At 38.9% G+C, this 21766-nt stretch overlaps 1 pseudogene; it reads left to right on the top strand.

Moving 5' to 3' along the window:
- Positions 1-17468: 17468 nt before the first annotated feature.
- On the top strand, positions 17469-21437 carry LOC147609493 (uncharacterized; annotated as a pseudogene).
- Positions 21438-21766: the final 329 nt, after the last annotated feature.

Here is a 21766-nt window from a genome sequence, read left to right as displayed (position 1 = left end):
AGTGTTACAATATCATATACATTTGGTGCAAAGCAGTGCAAAAAAAGGAAGGGAACCTTCGAGCAACTTGGGATACTTTTCTTACATTGTGAGACATCCTTTATGTTGCAAGAAAGTTGGAATGTATCAGACTCGAAACTGATCAAGATGATGTACGCAGTGTACACAACTGGGTAGTAGCAAATAAGAGTCAAACTTTTTTCTATCAATTGTTTGATGAATCCAAGGGACAACAATTTGTTTTGGGAGTCCAAACTAGTTGGCAACTTCACATGATGAACACCCATGGTCATGTTAGTTTATTGGCCATGGATGCTACTTTCGGAACGAATAAGTACAAGGTGTGTACTCATCGTTGGGATTCCAATAATGCATTTTATAATACTTTAAATTTTGGTATTACTATTAACAAATTGGTGTTTGTTGTAGTTCCATTTATTATGTTATTGGTATTCGATGCTCATCAAAATGGTGTTCCAGTAGCGTGGGCCATCACGTCATCTTGCTCCATGGTTGATATCAAAATTTGGTTAATTGCTTTGAGAAACCATATTTTTGATGCCAATAAGTCTTGGCAACCTAATGCTTTTATGGTGGATGATGCACAAGCAAAAATCCAAGCTATCAAGTGAGTTTGGACATGTGTTTTTCCACTTTTGCAACATGTGTCTTTAACATGTGATTACAAACGTTTTGAGTAATGCAACTTGCTCTTTGTATGTCATATTTGGTGCAGGGAGGTGTTTGGGACACTAGTCTACCTATGCCTTTGGCATGTTCGACGATCACGGTTAAAAAACTTGATCAAGAAAATGTTAAATGTTTCCACTCGAGTTGAAATGTTTAGATCATTTTGGGAGCAATCATGAACATGTAAAGCAAAACATGTGGCACACAAGCAAGTAGTGAGAAGGAATACCATTGGAATTCTGGAGACATTTTTGGAAACATACAAGGACCAAGCATTATTCATCAAATACTTCAAAGAGCAGTGGATGAATGCCATAGGTAATATATCATGCTTCAAGTTGTTCTAATGAAATGTTCCACATTAAATATTCATGTACCACTGTGTTTGTGTTCTTTTTGTAGGGATGTGGATTTGAGCAAGTAGGAATTCACCTCATTCTAACCAACAAACGAATGGGAGCATTGAGTCATATCATGGAGTTCTTAAAACTCGATTCTTAATTGGCCGTAAAATAATACATGGTGGACAAGTTGACTAGCTTTTACAGAAGTTGCTTGGCCCTTGCCACTCATACTATTGGTATCATGACATGCTAAAAGAGGCAAGCTTCAAGAAGAATTTCAACATTATTGATGTTGTATCTAATTCAGTGCAACGTGCAAAAGCCATTCCTGATGAAGATGTTAAGTTCATAGATAAAGAGTGCAAGCATGCCCTCATTAGGAGTCAAAGCAGGCGAGAAATATGGCACAAGGTAGACAATGCTGGTGATTGGGCATGCTGCTCTTGTGAGTGGGCGATGAGAGGAAACCTTTGCAAGCACCAAGCAAAGGTATTGATGGCAAATATACTACAATCGACACATGTGATTGCTAGATCTATAAGATTGTATCGTAGTAGTCGTGAATACTTCACGTGAGTGTTTTTTAAAATTTATTTTTCGATGTCTTACATTGGTGTACGATCGTTAAACTATTATATTTTTCCACCAGGCCATGTTTTGTCAATGCGGATTGATAGTGCTACTGACATGGGTAATTCCAATTCACCTTCTAGCCTTGGCAATGACAAAACCAACGGTACATTATCTAACTTTCATATGTGGAACCATGGGATTAAACTATTGTGCCTAATGTTATCTTCTTCTATAGGCACACAATCATATGATGAGGATTTGTCTCAAAAAATACAACAAATTGTCAGTGAAACCCTCTTGATTTGTGGTATGTGTGGATGCTTTATTTGATCGACCGTCTCCATACATAACATATGAATGAACTAAACCCATGTGTGTTGTTTCAAATGGTGATAATGATCTTCTAGCATTAACTAAGCACTTGGCTCTCCAAATGTAAGCATCTGTGCAACAATCCAAAGCATGTTGGTGACATACCCAGCCCATGAGTTATGGGCTCGAGATGATGGGTTTGGGAATTCACTTTCCCGTGCGAAGCCATTCTTTGAGGCTGGCCGTCTCGCAAGAAGGTTCGTAGAAGGAAAGAAGAGGTTAGAGCCTTGCCCAAATTCCCAAAGGGGGGCAAAGAAAAAGAGGGTGATGATGCATTGACCATGCTTGTGCTAATGAGAACTCTGATGCAAGCGAAGCTTGACCATGCTTTGTATTATTTTTTGAAGATTAAAATTCTTCTTGGAAACACACATTTTGAGTTACGAGAAACTAATGTGTGTGCAAAGAAAAAATGATGTCTTTCACAAATATGCTGAATACTTATAATCTTTATGTTAACATAACTCCAACATGTCTTCATAACATCATGCATATTCAACACATATTTTGCCTTCAATTCCACAAGTGCTATGGCGAAGGTTAAATCATTATGAGAAAATGTTTATTATATTGTATTTAATGCTGATTGTGATTGGGGTTGTTGCACATGTGAGTGGGCAATGAAGGGAAACATGTACAAACAGGTGCCCAAATAGGGCTACACATACTATGTTTCATAGTTTAGCTAGTTGACTACTATGTTTCATAGTTTTGGTACAAATGCAACTTAAAACTGAAACGATAAATATTTTCTTTGAGCATATGTATAAAACGACCGTGCAAAAGGGTTTGAAACGCCAAGTGAGTGTCTCGATCTAATAGTCTAATCATTTTTTCTAGCATAATTAGAACATTATCAAACCTAGGAAGCAAAAATGGGTTCTAAATGATAAGCTTGGATAGGGCCATGTAATCCACACAAATTTGCATAAATCGTCCTCCTTGTGCATTAGAAACACTTGCATACCATGTAATACAACGATTGTATTTTCACAATAAATAATACATGGACAAGGTATGAAACAAAAGTGGTGCCTTGTGGGAGATATTTTCTTAAACTATTAACATTTTACCACATGAAAGATGAATGAGGATAGTTAAAGGCGGAGGAGTGAGTTGTCGGAGGAATAGTTAAAGGCGGAGGAATGAGTTGTCGAGGCATGCTCACTTTCATCATCAAAGACAAGAGTAGGCAAGCTCCGTAGGTGGGGATTTGGTAGGTGCATGAGCTGGAGGCATATGATTAATTGAAGCCTACAAGATATGATTTTGTGGGAAGGGGACTTTTTCATGTTGCTTGTAATGGGTTATTGCAACTACCACGATGGGTAATTTCTAAGGGGCGGCCAGCTGAAACTAGAAATCGTGAAGGAGGGGATGATGTGCGGCTATTGGAGACGGTTGCAATTAACGTTAAATGTTAATTGCTGATGTGGGAATGCTGACGTGGAAATTAACGTTGCTGGTGGGAATGACCTAGATGCGGCTGTTAGACGACAAGCTGGGGAGCTTGAAATGTATCCCGACCCCACGTGCGGCACTATCGACGCAATATGCACCTAAGCAACGTCTTATCCTAAGATAGATTAAAGTCTTTCAGGAAGAATAAATAAAAGATTAAAGAATTGAGCAAGCTTAAGAAATCCATGCGCCTTGTATTTGTTGACATACACCAGTATGCATGGTAAAGTGAGCTTAATACAAAGTAGGAGTCTTTAAGGGAAAAAAGAGAAGAGAAGCTGAGTGTATGACACTATTTATCTAGTATAGTTTACATTTGGAAGTTTTTTAGGACGAGTGCTTTTTAACTGTTCTTGTGTTTCCACGTCTTTTTCACATGTGTTCAAGAGTATAGAAATTGGGCATCAAACATACGTAGCTTTCGCATGCAATCTTGTTTTTCATGGTTGAAGGGCATCTTGTGAAGAAAAACAAATTTCTCATGCATGGATTCGAGAGAGAGAGAGAGAGAGAGAGAGAGAGAGAGAGAGAGAGAGAGAGATCCACAAGGGGACTTGTGTGAAACCTTCCCACATAAGAAACCTAAATCAAAATGTCAAATCCTTTTATATACATCTCAATGAATTTATTTTTTATTTTAAAAGTAATAAACTTTATTCCTTGTTTACATTGCATAGTTCAATATGTACCTAGAGAACTTAAGTTCTATTTGCTAAACTAGGTATGCATATGGAGAAAATCATTTTAATAAATATTGCATCTTATAAAAAAATAGTTTTATGTAAAATACAAGGAGTCTCAATATAGAAAAGATGAAATTATTGAACAAATGAGAAGTTTTCATCAAGAACTAGTAAATTCAAGGAGATTTATTTTTGTTTAATCTAATGCATAAAATTTCTATATAGAAATCCAAGTTTAAAAATATAGCAAGTAATAAACCTTGTAACATATAGACTGAATTTTTAATCCAACAACAGATACCTAAACATATATAAAGCAATTATAAGATTTTTCTTGCACACACATTTACATTTTCCTAAAAGAAGAATTATGTACATAAAGAGAGAGTGACTATGTACTCATAAGGTGGATTACAGAATCAGATGATCTCCCCCCCACACGCAATCCACAATTTAAACAAAATCAATGGAGGGATAAGAGTTTGTGCTATAAACTTGTTTGCCATCATCTATGTAAACTCAAATCCACCACTTTTGCAATGTTTGTGCAAACTATCAAGTTCAATTTAGTGAGAGAGGTATAAACATGGAAATAAAGGGGAAACTCCATAAGCCTTTTCCTTAAAGAGATTGATTTTCCTTAAAGGGATTGATTTTAAGAAAAATAACTAAAGATTTCACTAGCCTAATAGTTCAGCCCAATCAAGCCCATTTATTAGACCCAAGTAGAATTGGAAATTTAGCCCCCACTGAGCTCCTAATCAAGGCTCTAATTAAGATTCCAATTGAGCTCTAAAAAATCTCATAAATTTGTGCTAATTTAATTCTCATTTAGGGTCCCATCTAGACTCTGATCTCTAATTCCAATTTATGATTTAATTAAGCATTGATTAGGCAAAAGTTTTGCATTTATTTTTATTTGATCTAGATACTAATTGATACTAATTTTTATTTGATCTAGATACTAATTGAGCCCCTCAATAAGGATTCACGTAAGCTTCACATCAATATGCTCTCAGATGGACTCTAACTTATCTTGCCCAATGGAAAAATATAGCCATCGATCGGACTCTAACTTATCGTGACCAATGTACAATTTAATAGATTTTTTGATGCTAATGACACTAACTAAATGAAGCTAGTGGCATTATTAATGACCAAATAAGGAATTCCAAATTCTCCCAATCAACTCAAACTTTCATATCATCTAAGGTATCCACTTATTCTTAATTAGTCAAATTCTTCCTCAACATTATAACAAAATGTAGGCTTAGTGGTGCATTTTTTCAACTCTTTAGTGGCGCTTTATGTTTCACCACTATAGCGTCTCTAAACTGATGTTGTGTGGTGCTTATAGTGATGTTGGGTTTTTTAAACCACATGTTGCCATATGCAGCAAAATATGACATTTTATACATTGTTTTTATAGTTTTACCTTTTGTTTTGTTATGTTTCTTTTTTAGTTTTTTTTGTTTCCTTCTTGCTTTCTTTCTACGCTTATGTTTAAGCTCTCTATCTACATGCTCTCTACCTTATCTTTTTCTTTTCCCATTCTCTTATTTTGTGATATATCCAACTGAAGTCTAATGGGATGGATCACATGAAATATCCATATCAAAACATGATGCAAAAAAGTATATAGCCCATACATCCAAGTGAAGTCTAATGGGATGGATCATACAAATCAAGTTGACCATGCAACTTCATCAACTAGCACACATAGAAGGTTTACAAGAATGTTGAAGCCTGATCATACTCCTTTAAGGAAACCTTGCATAAGATTAACTCACATCATATGCTATAAATTTTGAAAGCCTACACATAAATTGAACAATTCCATACGTTCACATATACAACTCATATACATGACACCCATATCACATATACAACATGAAGAATAATGCCATCAAAAAACATACATGCTCATGTAGCATACCTCAAAAATATCCATATTATGCATGATAAATATCAAAATGTGATGCAAAAAAGTATATAGCCCATATATCCAAGTGAAATCTAATGGGATGGATCACATGGAAGATCATATGGTGAAGAGAAATGCGTAGGCATGGAAGCCACATGGGTTGAGGCAAAAGCCATCAACGTAGACATTAGCACAATGAGAATGGTGTAGAAGGACCATAGGCCAATGTGATTGGACACATTGCATGTGATGAACCCATCCTCATCTAAAGGAATGGTGAAGGTAGCTCTACTTTTGCCAAAGAAATATCACAGGAGATGTGATTCCATTGAGGAACTTATATGGAATCAAGAAACTCCACATGTAATCATGTGGAGGTTCTTGATTCCACATAAGTTCCTCAATTTTCCCACATGTAATCATGTGGAGTTTCTTGAGTGCACATAAGTTTCTTAAATTTCCCACATGTACGTTGTGAGGCTAGAAAAATGAACCAAAAAACATGTATATTTGTAAAAACTTTGGAGTTTGTGCATCAAAGTCTGATGTATGGGATGCATTTAGGATAGGTTTTATAATATGTTTTGATATGTAGTGTAGGGGGGGTGTAGATAGTCAAAGTCTGATGTATGGGATGCATTTAGGATAGGTTTTTTAATATGTTTTGATATGTAGTGTAGGGGGGGTTTATATCTACAGAATGCATCTTACATTGTTGTTTATATAGCATTATGCATGTGTGTGGAGGAACATCACGAATAAAGTGATGATGATGAATTTGTTGAGAGGGATCCCTTAAGGTTAGAAGCTATGGGTGTTGGTGTGATGACATTAAAGCCTCGCATTGGGCATACTTGTTACATAAGAAAGTGGTATAAGGGCTTAAAGTGTAAGGATGTTATATGGTTAACATTAAGGTACTTATTACCTTAATATTAACCTTACATTTTAAAGGTGATGGAGAGAGAAAAACATGGAGGAGCTGGTCGTTTGCAGGAAGCTCCTGGAACATTGAGAAGACGAGGTGCAACCGCTGAAAATAGAAGCGCATGGCTATGTATGAAGGAGGCATGGAGACTGTCTTACAAAGTTAGGAATGCATGCGGGAAGGTCTATGAAATTATTGGAAGAGCTGCTCTATACGTGAAAGACTCACGGATCTTATTCAGGCCAGCCTCACCGGAGAACCTACAAAGATCACTGATATTCACCACCTCTGGAGTGTAGAAACTACCAGGCAGAGTTTGACTCACCATCCGCGTTAGACCAAGGCATGCAGTTGAGTCCCCTTGGACTACGTACGGCGCATGCCTTCTTTGCATGATGGTGGTAGCATGGCTTTGACCCATTGGCTGGCATTTCAGGCTTCCTAGTGACAGTTTGCTTCCTAGGCCTTAGGAAAGAGTACCTTCCTCTTCTCCTGGTGATTGGTGGTGCCATTGAGAGAGTGACAAAATCCCCCCCCATGGCTCCCTCAGCCCTCGAGCACAGCTAGGATTACATCCCTTCGCATTTGTGAGGCCTCGCTAGAGTCAATACCGCATTGTATTTCTATTCCTAGCCTCTGTGGTGGGGACCCCATACAAGAATGCATGAAGTATTCTCGCCTCCTGGGTCAATGCTTCATTTGCAGAGACAGATGGGTCACTTAGGTAGAGCTTGTCCTTTGGCCACAGTCCAGGAGACTGCCTTCAGTAGTTCTTTTCCTCGATTCTCGTGTTGACCCTCCTTGAGGGGTAGAGAGAGGAGCAGGACCTCAGGCAACAAAGCATCAGGTCCCAACTCTGCGTGACCCAGCGAACGGTGAGTGGCACATGGTTGGACCGCACGCGGACCACCAAACAACCATTAGAGCCAAGCGCTACCACTAAGTACGCCACATTGGCAGATCTCACGAGGATTCAATTCTTTTAGAGAACTGTTACAAGCATTTATCTCAGCACTTTCCCGTTGGTGACACACCCTCTCTAGTATCAGAGTGGGCCCCTCTGGCCCCGCTAGTATGGTGGCCGATCCCTTGTTGAAATCCCCCCTCCTATCCTTAGTGTTTTTAGAGGTCTACCGGCCTCTCTGACTTTACCCACCACCACAGGGCCTTGCATCCTCTCTCCCCCTCCCTCCCCCATCTGTCTCTCCATAGCACTCTTGCTGCCCCCTAGCAGCCCCTAACCCGGTGTGGAGATAGCCGGCGGGATCATTCTATTACTTGATTCATCGATTCTCCGATATGGTAGAGATGACCATCGTTGCCTTCTCAGTGATCGCTCTCCCTCCAAAGTCCCCAAGTGGGGCCCCTAGGATCCTGGGATAGTCTGTAGAATACAATCTCTTTCGGTGTCTGCCGATGGAAGGGTCTGATATTTTTTAGGAGACACTTGCCCCTATTTGGGTATGTGTGGTTTTTCACCACTCCAGGCCCTCTACGCGAGATAATGGCTCGATGATCTTCTCTTTCCCCCCTCAGTGTAGCCCTTAGGTCAGAGTGGGATCCCGAGTTAGTGGGACATCTCTACTATCTTCGCATCATCAACATCCTCACCCATTTTTGACCTCTGGCTAGATTGGAGTTTGGAGGATCAACCCATCAAGGCCAGGCTGGAGAGATGGTAGTCTCCAGTCTCAAGGTGCTGATCTTTGTTTTCATGCATACCTCTATTCCGGTAGCTTTTCTCGCCTCTTACTGATGGAGTCCAAAGCATGCATATGTGCATGGTCGTACAGAGTGGCATCACATGGAGGACAAGATTAGTGCCTACCTAGCGTGCCTTTGCCCCCACACAAATTTTAATTACTCCCCATCTAAGGCCTCGCCCAAGACTCTTTGAGTGGAGGGCAGTTCTGCTAGTGCCACCGCATCACACCGACATTGATATGTGGATTGTTTCATGGAACATTCAGGGTTTAGGGGGCCTCGGTGCTTTCAAAGACGAGGCCTCCTATGAGGTGAGCTTCAGAGGGCTATAGTGGGGGGACCCATAAACATTCATTTCTTCCAGGATCATCATCTCTCAAAGGGGTGCACCCGTAGATACGAGAAGATTCTTCAAGGGAGGAGTCTTACTTTCTGGTCCCCATCCTTTGGCCCTACAAGGACACAGCGAGGGGTGTGTATTTTTGTCAGTGAGCAGCTACTCGTAGCAGGAATTGGCTCAGGAGTCATTGTCCTGAGGTAGGCACTATGGATTACCATTACTATTGGAGACGATAGTGTTGGCTTCCTCAACATCTATGCTCCAAACGCTCGTGCATGTAGAGCCCTCTTCTAGAGGTTGGTATGATAGGCCCTCCCTCTAGCTCGCTTTTGGTGCTTAGGTAGTGACTTTAACATGATTGAGGCAGCAGAGGACATACTTGGAGGTGGCACGCCCATAGTTTCAAGAGCAGAGTACTTAGCTTGGGAGCAGATGATTCTTCCAGTTAGGGGACAAGACCCTTGGCATCTTCTAGAGTTTGGGCATAGCCCTAGGAGCGTTTGCTTCTCGAGATCAGATAGGAGCACCGGCCTACATTGCGCACTATGTAATGCTCTTTTTCCTAGGTTCCAACCTAATCAACTTGGAAAGTTATTTTGACCAAATTATCTTGTCTAGAAAATTCTAATGGAGATTATTCTATAACACAAGGAACTTTCATCAATGTGCTTAGTTGTTGTTGGTTGGATATAATGGACACCCAACCAGTTTCCTTGTTGACTACTTTCTCTTGCTCTCTTAGCACAACTTCCTTCTTGACTAGTTTCAATGGATCTCTTAAGGCACAATTTACTTCTTTGGCTAATTTTCTTGCTAATCATTCATGGGCGCTTGGGCATTTTCCAAAACCTAAGTCTACCCATTAGTTAATCTACCACTAAATTTTCTTGCATGGAAAACCAATACATTAAGGTTTAAACCAAGGAAGACATTGGGGACATTTTTAGCCCAAGGGCCATTTTAGAGGGGTCTTTCATATGGTCAGGCTATTTCACCAAAAACTTTAAGAAAAAATCACCTAAGATTTTCTAGGTTTTAGTGGGTTTTAGAGACAAATTCACCAAAAGTACACTCACTAAACATTTCTACCATATAAGATAAAAAATTCCAAAGATTCGCCCAAGTTTCTAAATTTTTAGGTTCATATATAAAAACATTGACTGACCCATCTATATACATAAGGCCTTATGTAAAAGCCCCTAATGTCTTAGGTCTTATTACATAATGCATAAGCCCTAATGCATTTAGGCTTATGCATAATTTAAAGGCTCCTAATTTATTAGGTCTTTTGCATAATCCATAAGCCCTAATGCATTTGAGCTTATACATTATGCATAAGCATAAACCCGTGCTCATTAAGACCTTTGAATTATGCATGGTACGTCTACGTGTAAGTTAATGCATGGGGATTGTGCATGAAGCATTTGCTTAATGTTTACATTATGCATTGTGTATAATGTAATAATATATGCATTACTATAATGCTAGTGCATTATGAATAAAGCATTAGCATAGGACATTATAACTAATGCAACATGCATCAACACTAATGCATCTTATACTAGGACTTATGCATAATACCATAAGAAATTAGGGCTTTAGTTATTAAGCCCTAATGAATAAGGGCTATTCCATTGTTTACATCACGTTTTGATATTTATCATGCATAATATGGATATTTTTGAGGTATGCTACATGAGCATGTATGTTTTTTGATGGCATTATTCTTCATGTTGTGTATGTGAAATTTGTGTATGTGAAATGGGTGTCATGTATATGTGAAAGTGTGGAATTGTTCAATTTGTAGGCTTCCAGAATTTATAGAATATAATGTGTGTTAATCTTATGCAAGGTGACTTTGAAGGAGTATGATCATGCTTCAACATTCTTGTGAATCTTCTGTGTGCTAGTTGATGAAGCTGCATGGTGAAGATGATTTGTTAGAAGCACCAATGGTTAACATTGTCTAAAGACATAAGCGATTACATGTATATAATGTGTGGGCTAGAATTTGGGTTTGCGACAAGAACTACAATCTATGCGAATATTGCTTATAGGTTTGTATGTTGACTTGTTATAACTTTCATATATGATGATCAAATCATGTTTGAAATAGAGAAAAGTTATAAAAAACTACTCTTGGTGTCTCAAATCATCCAACTAGTTCGAGTCACATCCCATGTATATGTTTGTAAAATGTCACAATTTATGCAAATCATTCAAAGAAAATCTCATGGTATAGAGAGCTCACAAAAGATATAAACCCCTCACTAATGTGTGGTGTTGGTCACTTTACACACTTAAAATTTCCTTTCATGGACTTTTTATCAACAAAAGTCTAGCTAGTTTGATCAAACTTTTATAGTCAAAAGTACAATGGCATGAAAAAAAGAGAGAAAAACAAAGATAGAGATAGAAAGATATAAAGAAATAAAGATATATAAATAATGTATGTGGAAGGCAATAATGTAGTATGTGACTCAATTCATAAATAAAGACCATAAAATTCTATTGCAAATATGTGGTCAAAACCATGGAGCAAATAAAGAAATATAACATCCAAATTCAAACAAAAAAGATTTTCTAAAACAATAATTGTTACTTGAGGAGAGTAGGTTATGGGTTGCAAATTTTTTGGGGATAAGTGCACATTCGTTCTAATCATATTAGAAGTTTAAAAATCTTAGTGGTTCAAGCTCAAATATTATAAAATTCACAATACATTTGGAGCGATGGTATCCTTGTGGTTCAGTGTTGCTTGTCATAAAAAGAGGTTCTCCACCTAACTAAAAATGAGATATGTGATGTTAAATGAAAGTAATAATCCATCACTTTTCTTGTGATTTTGAGAACGCCATGTTTGATCTAGTGATTTTAAGAGTGACATGTGTAATGTATTTACAGTGAACACAAAAGTGTAGTAAATCATCCCACCCTCCCTGGGTTCGTCACCTATCACCATAGGCAAAGGTGATTGTGCACCTCCCCCAAAGCATCCACTACCCCTACCTCCCCCAAAGCGTCCACTACCCCTACCTCCCCCAAAGCATCCACCACACCTACCTCCCCCACTACTTGACTATCAAGATGTCTCTGAGAAGCCCTTGAGCTATCACCACCTAGTGGTATCGTGAGCATGCTATATGCTGGGGAGACGGCACCATCGATGGAATAGGAGTGCGCTGAGCACTAGGATGAGCTGAAGGGTTAGGACTAGGGAAAGTGGAAGTATGAGGGGTAGAAAAAGTAGAAGTGAGAGGGGAAATGAAGGTTCCACCAAAGCACTGGCTAAGTCTAGTGTTTTTAGAGCTCTTGAGAAAGACAACAAGGTGATGTGGCAAATGGAAAAGCATGAGCACTACCTACCCTTGTATGCATTATATAAACAAGTTTACCAGACTACACCCTCAAACTATTCTATGGACCTTGAATTTTTGCGAGGCTACATCTACCAGGTTTGCATCGGTCTAATGAAGTGGTCCAAGTTGTTAAGAAGAGAAGTGTTGATGACGATTACACAAAGAAAAGAACTTAGTGGATATGCAAGGCAGGTGTACAGTCAATGTCATCTATGAGCTGTGGTGTAATACTATCTCAAGATGCATGCACTTCATTGGCACAAGGTAGCATTTATGAGGAAGAGGCGGAGGTCTCAGGTTAGGTGGTGCAGACATTGTTGAATGAAATTCTACTGAAGAATGAGTGCATCAAATAAGCTCCATTGCTGGCTCTTCATACAATCAGATAGCAAAGGTACAGGAGGAAAAGTGCATCTTGCATCGCATTGAAGGTGTAATTGAATACCACACCATGATGCGTCCTTCAAATATCATGGCCCGTGATGCACAAGAACAAGTACAGTGATAGCTTGAAGACAAACCTTGTGTCATTAGAGAAGTCCTTGAAAAATAAAAGGTTTGTACATGTGTTTTCTACATATAAGGAAACTCCATGCCATGTTCATTGCCTCTTTGTTTGTGTTTGTAGGCTGAAGACAAACCTTGTGTCATTAGAGAAGTCCTTGAAAAATAAAAGGTTTGTACATGTGTTTTCTACATATAAGGAAACTCCATGCCATGTTCATTGCCTCTTTGTTTGTGTTTATAGGCTGATTTAGACCACAAGAATGAGGTTATGGAGAAAGCAGGTGCTAGTAGAGCTTTCTTGATGGGCGTGAAGCTAGAGAACTCTAGCACGATGATCATTCGACAATCGCGAAAGATTCTCTTGCATGAGGATAGTATGTTGATGCGACAAAAAGTTACCCAGGGTGTGGCCTTGGATTTGAAGAGGACCAAGCTGTTGTTGGTCTATTTATATTACCTTGCAAGCATGCATACCATGTGTTTTGCTACTCTTTTGTATGTGTCAAAGGCAAGTGCATTGGTGTTGTTGGTTGTAGCGAGGCCATACCCAAAGAAGCAAAAAAAATGGTGTTAAGCAAACCACTTGGTCATGCCATGCTTGAAAAGAAAGGTAGCAACCTATATTCTTTAACTAGTTTTAGTCGATTAGCAGTGCTTTGCATTTATTAATACCACATTTAAGCACTTGCTATATGTTGCCCGTTGGAAACTCCTTTAAACCCATTCACAATGCTCCCAAGCTATTATAGTGGGTGTCAATCTAGTGATTGAAGACCATTTTTTATTCTCCAAACATATAAACTGGTTTGTTAGTGGATTGAAACCAATATTACAAAACCTTTTCAAGTGCCCCTTCTCTTATAAACTTGTTGACTTGCTTTTTCAGATGATGAGACCACACTATTGATTCAATAAGTGTTACCATTGTTGGCTTGGAAGAGGGGGAGGTCGACATCAACAAGGAACAAAAGAGCACCACTCTGAGGACTAAGTTGAGTGCAAGAGAGCTCTCACCCATGAGGCATGATGGAAGCTCTCCAAGTGGGAAACAATCATACTGCAAGCGCAGAACCAGGGAAAGCATGTACTAATCATGTGACTCATTCTAGGACACCAAAGAGGAAGGGTTGTGATGATCAGGGTGAGCTAAATGTTCAACTGTCACCCATGAGGCAAGAAGGAAGCTCTCTAAATGGGCAAGCTTGTCTCACTGTTTAACATGTTCTAGGATGCCAAAAAGGAAGAGTTCTGATGCTCAAGGTGAGCATTATTTATTAGTCATCTGGAAAGACCCTATTCGGTATCCCTAGTGGTGCTAGCCACTTATACTTTATTGTTTTTGTAGTTGAAGAAACTTCACTAGTTGTGACCTTGCACCAACTAGTGAATAAGAAGAAGAAGAAGAGAATATTGATGTTCTGTTCCCCTCAAGGGATGTGCAAGAGAAAGAAGATAGTGCACCCGAGAAATCAACAACAACTATAGCATCTGGGTTTGTAGAGGGTGAGAACAGAGAATCTAGAGTTAAAGATGAGCGAGCATCATGTGAGAATGAGAATGAAGGTACTATTGGGCTAAAAGAAGCCAATGATTTAGTTGGAAGAACCTTAAAACCTAAGGGGGACAAGCTATGCTTGTAGTCATCTGTAAAACAAAACACTCCTCTTCTTTTCTCCTTGATCTCTTGTGATTAATATATTGCAACTTTAATTTCGCTAGTATCCCTCCACAGTCCTCTTTTGTTGTCCTCTATACACTTCTATGATTTTATCTCTGTGTTGTTTCCTTGTTTTATCCATGTCTATGTGTATTATGTTGCTTTGGGACTTTGCATGTAGGATGTGTGCAGGTTGGGGTGGAGGTGCGCTTCCTATGGTTTTGATTTATGAGTTGTTTATGCACTATTATGTTGCTGATGGAATTGAGTGCTTGAGGACTTTGCATGCAGGAAGTGTGCAATTTGGGGTGGAGGTTGGCTTCCTATGGTTTTGATGATGAGTTCTTTATGCACTAATATATGTTGTTTGGTTTGAGATTATGAGCACACTGGCATAGGTGGGAGGTTGCACATGTGTAGGTTGCTTTCCATGTTTTATGGCATGCAGTTGTTGTGAGCTTCCGTAAGCACTAAACATTGTCCCTAATGGTCTTGTCCATGTGCTTACTAGATAGCTTTATCTTTCCTATATGCTTCAAGAACTCTATATAAAGCATGCCTTTGCTAAAAAGCTTAGTCATTAGGAGAAACTTCCACTCAATTTTTGACCCTTTAAGAAGTGCCAGCTCAGCTTAGAGAGAGATAATTGGAAAGGTCTAAAAAATATTGCATTTTGTCTCATTTTCATCCAAAATTTTAATATTATAATCTCTATGATTTTTCTTAGATTTTTGCATTGACAAATATTAGTGTTACTTTGGATTTTGCAAACGAATATGATTTGTTGAAAAAATCTTTGTTTTTCTGAAGTATGAGTGATTTAGTTTTTTGTAAGATTTGAAACATTTTGTGTTTGAATATAGAACATAATTTGGTTACATTTTAGACTCACTGAGAGTCCTTGGGCACTACTAGCCATTGGGTGTACGACTCTTGTAGCGACTCTTTTTCATCGTATAAGCGACGCTATTTAGAGTCGCTATTGTAGTCGCTGTGCGATACATCGTTTATACGACGCTGTTAGCAAATATTGTAGCGATGCTTTGCGTCGCATAAGCGTTAATTTTTTAAAAAAATTCTTAATCGTTGCATAAGCAACGACAATTGTGTAGCATAAGCGATGCGTCGCTTATGCGATGCCGCCCGCGCAACGGGGAAAAATGGCTAGCCGATAGATTTATACCGACGGGATTATATATATACATACTGTTCTTATTAGCGCCTCTGTCTCTCTTTCTCTAGTTCTATATAGTATTGCTCTCTCTTTGCCGCTTGCTTCCTTGCAATTGTGATTGTACTCGGTGCTGTCATTGTTTTTACGGAGATTAGTCAGACCGGTGCATAAACGAACATGAATCATGGTAAACAGCGCTATCTAGCTCTCTTTTATTATTAATTTTTGAAATCAAAACTTTAAATTAAATGAAAATTAGACTCTATATACCTGTCACTCACACTCTCTCTCCCCGACACACATATAGACATATTATATATATATATATATATATATCATACACACACGCACAGTGCACACTCTCTCTCTTCGTTATTAGAAGCTTGTGAGGGGAGGGACCCCCTTGGAAATTTTGAAGGTAGCCTACCATGAGCTCTAGAGTCTGTTGCCTGTTCAAATAGCGTCTAGTTCATGAAGCCCTTCTAGACTCAAGCAGTACTATTTCCTGTTAGAGTTACAGTCCTGGGCACTGCCTATTGTACCACATATGCACACACTTTTTCCCTGTCACATTTTTCCTCTCCACACAACTGTCTGGCTGGTCGGCCTCCATGCATGCTTTCCTGTATATAAGGAGGGCTATTAAACTCCATAGCTGTAGCTTCCAGGTGATAGCCGGCAGGTAGAGCTTGAAGCCCGTGGGTATCAACAAGGAGAGGCTTAGATTTGGTACTTGGTACTTGATTTGGTATCATGTTGAAACCTCGTACTTGTAATTGGTACATGGTACATAAATTGGTACATGGTACATGGTATTGTAATCGTAATAGCTTATGTTGAGCTTGATACTTTGAAATCATGTGCTTTGAAACTTCATAGTTCGGATCTTTAGGCTTGAAAGTTAGCTTGAGTTGATACGTAGCATAGAATCTGGGACCTCTGCAAAAATTATGAAAATCAAAAGCTTGTTAATATTAGAGCCTAACATAGAAAAACAGTCACTGGAACTGTGATAAAGATTCTGATTTGTCTCTATCTAGCTTTCCAAGAGCTTTTGAGAAATTATTGATGCTTGCCAATTTTTTGCTTCTTTTGATATGTTCAGGGATTTCACTAACGTAAACGAGAACATGTGAACATGTTAATAACATATGTTAATAACACAAAAAATCTTGTGATCACATGTTATATTCACAAAGCTTCCATAAGGGCCTAAAAAAATTATCTTTTTCGGGCATAAAAAATCTTCTTAGGTGGCCACTGACCTGCTATTATGTGAAGATGGTAACATGAGAACATGTGAATAGCCTATTCCCATGTGTATCCAAGCTTTTAAGGGATTCCCAAATGACAAGTGACCTGTTATTTTGTGAACGGTAACATGAGAACATGTGAATAACTTGTTCACATGTGTTATTATCACAAAAAATATTGTGATCATGTGAATATTAAATCCCTGGATGTGTTACAACGTGGCCTCACCTCTTTCCTTGTTTAGGGTTTTTTTTAATGTAAAGATAAGTAAATAACGTTCTCGCAGATACTTAGGCTAATTAACTTACCGACAAATAGTTAATTATTTGACAATAGACAAATTCAGTGATGCAACGAACATACGTCAATATATATCATCAACAAATATATGTACATGTGTCTAGAGTGTGTGGTGATCAATCCTCACGTATACAAAACAGATCCCTAAGTATGATCACTACATGAGCCATCACTATAGGAGTCGCTAGTATCGGACTCATGATCACCATCACCATCACCACTGCCACCACCCGTGCCCCCACCCGCGATCACGCCGCCGCTCCTCTCAGCGTCGCCCCTCGGCCTCCTGTCGAGCCACCTCTGTCATGTCGTCCTCGCCATATTGCTCCTGCATTAGTTAGTGAAATCAAATAAGAACATATTACAGTGAACATGAAAATAAACTACAAAACAAAATAGTGATACCCACAAGTGGATTTGGCCTGTAAGCAAGTGTCGCCTGTAAAGCGCGGTAGCCGTAGTATGTGGTGTACTCCATCTCCTGCGCGCCGTAGGTGCACGACCATAGTTTTTGGTCTGCATCAAGACAGAACCAAAGACATTGATTTCTTCATTCAATAATATTACCTTTGAAAGCTAAAATTTGAACGGTCTATACTCACAAATGTGGCCACAAATCCATCTCGTCCCATCCGGCCTAGTCTAGATGTGTGACCAGCTTGCAGTCTCTTTCGTGCTGCCATCTATGTAAATTTGATTTAACAAAATAACATAGATTAGAGAATAGTTAGAATCAATCTAGCAAAGTTCATTCTAATTCTAATATACGTTAGCAAAGGCACACACCATGTCTCCATGCTGTTTTGGATGGAGTAATCTATCCATTTCAGCACTTTTGAAGTATGTAACAATCTAACATATTTTTTTGTTACATTCTAAACATGGTTGCTTCTTATTGATCATATTTTTAATGAACATGCAGGCTACTCTCTCAGAAGTTCTTACCGACAAGCAATTCCCTTCCTGCATCACATGATGAGGTGAAGAAGATGATAAGTAGTCTTGGATTTGACTATTCTTCTATACATGCATGTCCCAACGATTGTATTTTATATAGAGGTCAGTACGAGGATGGTGTGACATGTCCAAAATGTCAAACGCCTCGTTATAAAGAGGAGAAAGTTAAGGTCCCTAGAAAGGTATTGAGACATTTTCCCCTGGCTCCACGTATAAAACATATGTTCCAAAGTCCCGAATTAGCTAAGCTTATGACATGAGGAGCGGAGCTCAAGAGCAAAGATGGAGTAATGCGAATTCCATTAGATAGTCCTGCATTTGAGCATATTGATTTGCGAAGGCCAGATTTTGCAAAAGAACCACACAATTTAAAGATGGGTGTAGCATTAGATGGCGTGAATCCATTTTCAATGAGATCAAGTAAATGGTCTACTTGGCCAGTGGTAGTTATTAACTATAATCTACCCCCGTATCTCAGCATTAAGAAAGAGCATTTAATGCTCTCACTCTTAATTTTGGGAAAACGACAAGTTAAAGATCTGAATGTTTATTTGGCCCCTCTCATCAAGGATCTTCAGAATTTGTGGAGAGGGATTGATGTCATGGATATGTCCAGAAGCATCGGTCAAAGAAAGTTCATTGTTCGTGGAATTTTAGCATGGACTATCCACGACTTTCTAGGATATGGTTTTTGCTCAGGTAAATGGTTTAAATATATATATTGTCTCATACATTTGTATGATGTTCATTGCGCTAATCATCTTTGTTATGTTTTCCATGCAGGGATATGTACCAAGGGTTATAAAGCTTGTCCAATTTGTGGTGATGATTGGTTGAGGTCAACCTATAGCAAAAACCTCAACAAAAATATATATCTTCAACATAGATGATTTTTATCTGAAGATCATTATCTATGAGATAGAAGGCAAGCCATACATTTCAATGGAAAGGTAGAAGAAGGGAGATGTCCAATACCAATGACACTGAAGGATTGGTATCTAAAGTGGACTGTTGGACCCGCTATCAATCCGGAGTCGGAGATCATAAGCGGCGATGATGATGATGCTCTAAAGAATCAAGCGAGAGGAAAATGTGCTCTAGCTCAAAGTCCTTAGATATGGTATACTTTGGAATATTGGAAGGATTTGAGGTATGTCATCTTCTTGATCCTATGCACATATTCAAGAACGTTGGTCATTCGTTATGGCAAGACCTCGTTGGCTTGAAAGACACAGCGGTAGCAAGAAATGACTTAAAGGATAAAAACTCAAAGCCCAATCTATGGCCACTTTATGATGAAACTTGACGTGAGACAACCTACGAGGAGCCTGCCCCATGGGTGCTCAAGACAGAAGAGCTGGAGACTATCAATAGGAAGATTCCGTCGATTCGTACGCCTATAGGATATGGAGCATCTTGTCGAAACATGTTCACTGTAGATGATAAGAGCTTGTCTGGTCTAAAAACACATGATTGGCACAATTTTGTGAAGGTAAATCTATCCAGATCTTTGTAAGTATTTATTTTCTTGCATGTTTTATTGATCGGATTAATCATGTATGCAGCATGTTCTACCCCTTGTTATTGATGGGGATGTACTACAGGTATTTATCGATCACATTAATTTTTAGTATAAAATTTTATTTGATATCTTCTTAATTCAATAACATCTCTAATATCTTCTTTCTTTTACTGAAAGATGGATTACATCTAAAGAGATTGCCAAAGGGTCAATTCCACAAAAGAAGCGTGAATGTATAGAGCTTCTTTGTTTAATGGAAAAGGAATTTCCAACCTCCTTTTTTGATATCGAGGTTCATCTTCTAATCCATCTAGTGGACGAGATAGAGCTTGGTGGTGTTGTGAGCACTCGATGGATGTTCTAGGTTGAGAGATTTATGGGAGTATTGAAAGGTTATGTACGTCAAAAAGCAAGACCACAGGGTTCTATGGCAGAGGGATGGATGCTTGAAGAATGCATGTATTACGTTTGTGAATACCTTGAGAAAACCAATTTTGAAGCTCCACGTGTATGGACAAATGAGTCGTCTTCTACCATGTCAGACGAGGTATTGTCCAGTAAGGGAGTCCCTTTTTGACTTAAGTCCAAGATAAATTGGATATTTCTACTTTCATTGTCTATAATAGCGAATGCATGCAACAATTCGTTGATGAGTATGAGAAGGAACTTCCAAGCAAACGAGTTGGCAGACGTAAAAAGAGGAGATCCAGACGTCAAACCAATGTAAATAACGACGGGGATGTACCTACTTTAATGGATTGGTTATACACCCGTTTGCAATGGGCGGTTAGTGATCATGAGCCAATCTCAACGAAACAAAGAGAGTTTATGATCGGGTGTGAAAGACAGGTAACTTGTTGGGTTTTGAAAACTCTGAACTAAACAAATGAATCTCATTTTTTTTAATAATTTATTTATTGGTCTAGGCTCGAATGCATACCAACATGTGGGCTTATGGACAACATCTTCGAATAAAATCTATTGATGACTTGCGTCTAACTCAAGATTCTTGCATTGTTGCCTCTTTCAAGCAATTATCACATGCAAGTTCAAGAGAAGTAGGTAAAGGACATCTCTCTTCATGCAACAATGACATGTAGATTTCTTGAAGCTATACATAATTCTAAAGTTTTGATTCATGTATTTTGACAGGTGGTTTTGAAGGTGGATTGGTTTCATGCCAAGTATAAAGGCAATAATGCCACAATGAAAAGAGAATCGTCCAGATTTGGTCCGTCGACTCCTCGAAGTTATTGCGTGCAACAAAAGAGCCTTACATTCTGCCAACTCATGTTGAACAAGCATTCTTTTACAAGAATACAGATGCTCATCCATGGTGGCAAGTTGTGCATGTCCAACCTAGAGGTCGACACTTGTTTGATAGTGTTGACTCTGAGAAAGCAGATTAGGATGAATTGATTACGCCCTCGAATCTAGACACATCGACGTCAGAGAGGTGTAGAATTCTTCTTTTCGATCATGATGACATTCTAGATGATGAGAACGACAACGATCCAGACTCTGACACTACAGACACCGAAGAGGAAGAAACAATGGATGTCGAGCCTACAGAGGAAATGAACGTCAACACAGATTTAACGATGGAGGAGTTCGAAGAAGTCAACAAGGATAATGAAGATGAAATTTTATTGACGGTTAATCTCAGAGATGACGATGAGGACTATTAGTCTTATGTGTCACCTCACGGATCAACCTATGTTCGGTAAGATTTAATCTCAAAATAATTCATTGTGAAGTCATGATTTTTATTCTTTTGAAAACTTACTAACAAGGGTGGGTGGTGGGGAGTCTCGTGGTGATAGCCTCATATGGCTAGTGTCGGGGTTCGATTCCCCTCAGACTTGTTTTCCTTGCTCTAGCTGTGTACAGGGTGATTTCAGCTTCAAGTTCACTGAAAGAAAGTTCGTATCGGGATTCGATTCCCCTCCTCTACCAAGGCTTCTATCTCGCGTTTCAACCCCAATATCAGCATCTCAACCTTCAGTACCTGCAATCA

This window comes from Cibotium barometz, chromosome 51 (genome assembly GCF_041138505.1).
Source record: "Cibotium barometz isolate CiBa-2024 chromosome 51, ASM4113850v1, whole genome shotgun sequence".
Classification (NCBI taxonomy): Eukaryota; Viridiplantae; Streptophyta; class Polypodiopsida; order Cyatheales; family Cibotiaceae; genus Cibotium; species Cibotium barometz.
Note: the sequence above shows the minus strand (reverse complement) of the source record. Positions and strands in the feature narration are given on the sequence as shown.